Source organism: Seriola lalandi, unplaced genomic scaffold, assembly GCF_002814215.2.
Source record: "Seriola lalandi dorsalis isolate HSWRI2012SDOR001 ecotype SW California unplaced genomic scaffold, Sedor1 jcf7180002054688, whole genome shotgun sequence".
In the NCBI taxonomy this organism is placed as follows: Eukaryota; Metazoa; Chordata; class Actinopteri; order Carangiformes; family Carangidae; genus Seriola; species Seriola lalandi.
In genome coordinates, this window is record NW_019525241.1 from 2,708,512 (window position 1) to 2,714,318 (window position 5,807).

A 5,807-nucleotide genomic window follows, 5' to 3' on the forward strand; every position below is an offset into this window, starting at 1 on the left:
TGAATATCAACTCCAGCTACAGAAGATGAAGTACAGGGCAGAGTGCTGGAAGCCAGGGTGGATGTGCCAGGAGGCAGGGTGGATGGACCGGGAGCTGTGGAGGAGACGCTGCAGGCCACCTCAGAAAGATATCCATATGGCCACCTTGAGTTAGAGAGGATTGAGCATGAGGGACCTCCAGCACTGTGCGTTCATTTGAGATATCAGAGAATCCCACATCTTCCTCTATTTTGTCCTCCACATCATGCTGCTCGATGAGCTGAGCCGTCTCCTCTGAATCAGGGTGCATATCCTGCAGCGCCTGACCAGTCTGTCGGAACAGATACTGCACCCCGATGAGCTCTCCTGAAACGATATGCATAAAGTGATTCATTTACAAATGTTTATAAAATTAATAAAGGATTTTAAAACTGAGTTACATTACCAATGAGTTCACAAGTGCTTACCAGTGTAACGGGAGGGCAGGCAGAACTGTGGTGCCACCTTCCTGCCAAACAGCTTCTGGTAATTTTCGTTCACGCAGTGAAGCAGGTCACCAGAATAGCTGCGTAGAGCAGATGGTCCAGAGGATAGGGCTGCAGCACCACGGTCCTGGTTCCACCTGTGCAGTCCTTCCAACAGGTCAATCTGGTTGGCACCAGTCCCTAGAAATACATTATTAAAAATGTAATAATGAAATATTCTTGGATTACACAATACAAAACATGAACAAAGAAGTCTAACAGACACAAACCTGGTATGAAGTGGTTTAAGTGGAGGTGAAAAGACTCCAACGATGTAGAGCCTCTGGCACATCTCTAGATGGGAAGGTGCACTCCTCCCTTTGTGAGCTCCCCTGTCTTGGTGTAGAGGGCAACACCTGGAAGGTCCTGGGGAAACATTTTGAGGTCTTGTCACCTTTTACGTTTCAAAGATCTTATGATTGTCATATTCTACACGTATAATAGTGACCTGCTTTATCGGTCATACGTTGATCCATAACCATCTGCTGTTAACTGCCACATTAGTGCCTGTACAACTTCTCAAAACCAGGTCCCACCGAGATTTGAACTCGGATCGCTGGATTCAGAGTCCAGAGTGCTAACCATTACACCATGGAACCACGACTGTATCAGACTATAGTATAGTATAGCATAGCAGAGTATAGTGGGACACTTCCACACATGAACCACCAAGATTATGCATCGCAATTAGTATCAACCTTGTGACAAGTTTGTGACATTATTGCTGAAAATAAGTGGAACAAATGAAAGGCAGAAATTCAGGGTTTAGTGATAGAAGACTTTAAAGGCATTCAGAGTGTTGGGATTAAAGCCTGTGGTAGGGGACATCAGTTAATTAGGCGATGCAGGACACATTTGTGTTCACATTGCTGAAGGGATGTGGAGAACACCTTGGAATGTGGTTTGTTCTCATATCTTAAATAAATGCACAATGCGTTGGTTATGTTTACACTTGTACTTGTAGCTGTCCACTTGTGATCAGATGAAACAGAGACATTGTCGCATGGATATCTTAAACAACAAGTCTGTATGCTTTAAGTTAGGTTCCACCGAGATTTGAACTCAGATCACTGGATTCAAAGTCCAGAGTGCTAACCATTACACCATGGAACCACTTGAGTGATCATTCAGAATACCTCAGAGTGACCCAGGCGCAGGAATAAAACCTTGCTGGGGAGAGGGATGTCAGGGCTGCTTTTAGCTGCCCTCCACACAAAGAAGAGATCAAACCGAAGGTCAGTAAATCAGGATAAAGTGCTTATAGACTTGCTCTATAAGTGACAACCAGCAACAAAGTGAACATGGCTGACATTTTTGCGGAAAGTGGTGTCAATGAGGGCTCATGTAGTCAGGATGGCCGAGCGGTCTAAGGCGCTGCGTTCAGGTCGCAGTCTCCTCTGGAGGCGTGAGTTCGAATCCCACTTCTGACATGAACATTTTCACTGGAGCAGCATCTTTACTGTAACATTATAGAGGCATTTGTCCAAGATAGTTGAGTTCTTGAGTTCCTGTTTTCCGCATGCACAGATTACCTGTTTAGGCGTTTCAAGACGTAGTATTTAGGGCTTTCATTTCTTACTCCGCCAGCACGATACAGAGTGAAGTCAAGTGTTCCTTGCCCAGTTTGCTAAGGATGTGCCATGAGCACTTGGGCACGTATGAGCCTAGCAGTGCCTGGCGCACCTGGAAATAGGGTGGGATCGTACACTGATGAGCTGTTTAGACATTTCAATATGTAGTCATTTAGGGCTTTCATTTCTTAAACAGAGCGAAGTCAAGTGAACCCTACCCAGCTCGCTGAGGACGTGCCATGAGCACTTTAGTGTGTAGCAGAGGGATGTCAGGGCTGCTTTTAGCTGCCTGCCACACAAAGCAGAGATCATACCGAAGGTCAGTAAATCAGGATAAAGACTTATAGACTTGCTCTGTAAGTGACAACCAGCAACGAAGTGCACAAGGCTGACATGTTGCCAGAAAGTGCTGTCAATATCTACTGCATGGATACTGAAAAACAAAACAGGAAAAAAGTGCAAAAAAAGTGCAAAAAAAAGAGAGACAAAGACCAATCCACCACATCTGAGGAGCTGTGGATAAAGGGGTTAATATGATGGCTGTACAAAAAGTGCCTGTGTGTATTCTAGGCAGTGACCACTGGACGGTGCTAGAGACCTCACATTAGCCCTCATCACATGAGAAGACAGTTTCAAGTTTTCTAAAACCAGCTGTGCATCAGTGTTTCATCCAAGACTGTAAACACAGAGACAGTTAGAGTTAAAGCACATCCACTTCATTGTGTTTGACTTTGACAATAAGAGAATGATCTCATATGTCCTTGTCGACTTGGCTACTGATGAGCTTTGCCTCTTTCTTTTGTGTTTGGCTACTTATAGCATATTGTGACTCCTCAATGTTGTTTGTGATTTCTGTCGTGGCATTGAATTGTAAACCATCCAATCCGATAAGTACAAATCTTTAAGCGTCTTCATTCTGATAATGAGCTGTGTGCATTCAGCTGACACATTCAGCTCAATTGCTCTGTCCCATTCTCATGGACACAATATCTCAGTAATGCCTTGACAGAACTTCTTCAAATTTCGCACAAACATTCACTAGGACTCAAGGATGAACTGATTAGATTTTAGTGGTCAAAGGTCATGAGGACCTCACAAAAAATGGTTTTAGCTTTGCGAATGCAATATTTCTGTAACACCTTGAGGGAATTTCTGCAAAGTTGGTAGAAAACCTTCAGTTGGACACAAGGATGAACTTATTAGACTTTGGTGGTCAAAGGTCAAAGTGATCTCAGAAAACTCTTTTTATCCATTATTCAAGACTTCAGAGAAATTATGTCAAAACTTTACACAAATGGTTCATATTTTATATGACCCTGGATAAACATGGATGTAATCTGAAACTGGTCTGAGTGGTGGAGACAGACAACCACGAGGTGGTAATTCTAATTTTATTTAATTCTTTGTCTTATTTTTCTGTATTACGACTTTCACCCACATACGTTTTTTTCTGTCTTGTTAGGACTATGAAAACACATGTCTACTGAAGGCAAAATGATTTCAAGTTGTTGCTAGATAATAAATCAGTGCTGTTTTTGAATAAAATGTTTGAAATTACCAAAAATACCCAGTGTAGGTAAGAGGTCAGAAGAAAGCAGCCAGAACCATGGGTCTATTTTTGTAGTTCCTCCTTCCTTCCCTCCCTATGTATACTTAATTTACTCTTCACTATACATAAAGCATTAAATAATGACTACATTTACATCTGTGTGGCATCATCTTACCTGAGATTTACTCAAAGACGATTTACTTTTTGATAAAAAAAATAAAAAAAAAAGAAAGTCACTCAGCATGACATAAATGTGCCTTACAGCAGCTGCACTGCATATATTTTTCAGTGTAAGACCTTCACTGAATTTCCTTCAAGCTGATCTGAAAAGTTTGCAGTGAACTCCTTAAACAGCCCTGATCCCCAAGGCTTTGTGCTGCTCCTCTCGGTGCATAATAAGTAGCTCGCTGCTTGTCAAGTCTTACACTTCTGCACAAGAATCACGGTGTTTAAATATAAATGTGTTTGTTCTTTTTGGAAGTAAGATGTTAGTTTGAACAGTCTCTGGAGTCCACAGATTAAAACACATCCACAAGCAGAGCCACACAGCAGCTCTCTCCACTCCCTGCTCGGCACCCAAAAGGCCTCTTAATGAAAACTTCCCAGTGACAACCAAGGTCGGTGAGAGATTCACAAGCTCTTGGGAAACCTGGAGTATGGTGTAATTTTTGAAGCCGCTGCCATGGATGAAGGACAAAAACTTTAAGAAATCAACTGGCCAATGGAAAAATCCTCTTTGTTCTTCCTCCTCAGGAACATAGGGATCCAGGAGAGAGCAGAGAATAGTGGAATGAATGTCAGAGCCGTGAATATTAGCTGTCAGTCAGCCGCCCTCCACTGTGAACCATCTAATGAACAAGGGAGGAAGCGATGAGATGGGCTGAAAAGAAGAGGGATAAAACCAGTTTGTCTGGGCAGAGAGAACCTGATGTGTCCAGTTCAGAGGAGTGAGAGCAAAACTAATTATACTAAATCGTTCTAGAGAGCAGAGTCTCTCTCTCTCTGTCTCTCTGTCTCTCTCTCTCTCTCTCTCTCTCTCTCTCTCTCTCTCTCTCTCTCTCTCTCTCTCTCTCTCTCTCTCTCTCTCTCTCTCTCTGGTCCCATTCTTTACACTTTCATGTGTTTTATCTCCTCTCTCAGGCTTCTCTCTGGAGCTCTAGTAACAACAGGTTGACGATCCCAATCTGCTCTGAGTCCCTCTTCTGATGACTGTTTTCTATGTGATTGAATAAAAATATATCAGATTTCAGGTAAACACTCGGAGAAACCAAATCTTGCAAGGTTAGATGGTGGATGCAGGTGGGTGGGGCTTGGGACATGGCTGAGAGCAGTGACTGCTTTGTTGTGACATCACAAAGTTACAGAAGTCCTGACGGCTGGTTTTAAGGCTCAGTTTCTGAATACAGGCTGTGTGCTGAGGCTGAGGCTTTGATACTTTCACAGTATTAATATAGAAGCTAGACCTGCTTTATAATCAAACAACACATGGACATCCACCTTTATACTATATGGGACCTTTAAAGGCATGAATGACTACTGTCACACCAGGGGCCTTGTTTATTTAATTCCACTTTAAAGTGCAAGCTGAGAAATACACTGACTCATAAAACTGTCAGTAACAAACTCCTTTAAATAGAACCAATAAGATAACACAGGCCAAGATTAAATATAAATGTGTAATGATGTCACTGCTCCTGATGAAGAGTAACAGTAAAACACTAAAGAGGCCTGCTCACTGTGTGATGAAGTAAAATCCTGAGCCAGCCGGGTTGACAGCTGAATCATTTGAAAAAACAGCAAGAGTGCAGCGACTCTACAGGTCCTGTGGGAGCGCTTTAAAGCTCTCTGTGTCTTCCTGTCTCTTCATCCTCATGCAGAATGGAGATGAAATCACAGATTCTCCTCACACCCATAAAGCTGACTGTGCCCTCCTCCTCTGTCCACCTGCAGCACACACACAAACACACGCACACACGCACGCACACACGCACACACACACACAGCACTGCGCTACCGGCCCTGCATTTAGAGTATGTCTTTGTGGCCAAAAATAAACAGACTGTAATCATCTCAATGTGTCCTCAGCCACACACTCAGGCTCTCCACAGTCCATAATAATCCTCTCTGAATGCTCCAAACATAATCAATATTTTTTTACACAGACACGGTTCAGTTAATCTCCTG

At 42.9% G+C, this 5,807-nt stretch overlaps 3 non-coding genes across 3 annotated transcripts; 1 reads left to right on the top strand and 2 right to left on the bottom strand.

Moving 5' to 3' along the window:
* Positions 1-1,030: 1,030 nt before the first annotated feature.
* On the bottom strand, positions 1,031-1,102 carry trnaq-cug (transfer RNA glutamine (anticodon CUG)). Its single transcript has one exon. It is a non-coding gene; the product is annotated as a tRNA-Gln (tRNA).
* A 442-nt stretch (positions 1,103-1,544) lies between these two features.
* On the bottom strand, positions 1,545-1,616 carry trnaq-uug (transfer RNA glutamine (anticodon UUG)). The gene has a single exon. It is a non-coding gene; the product is annotated as a tRNA-Gln (tRNA).
* Positions 1,617-1,850: 234 nt separating this feature from the next.
* Positions 1,851-1,933, top strand: trnal-cag (transfer RNA leucine (anticodon CAG)). Its single transcript has one exon. It is a non-coding gene; the product is annotated as a tRNA-Leu (tRNA).
* The last annotated feature ends 3,874 nt before the right edge of the window (positions 1,934-5,807 follow it).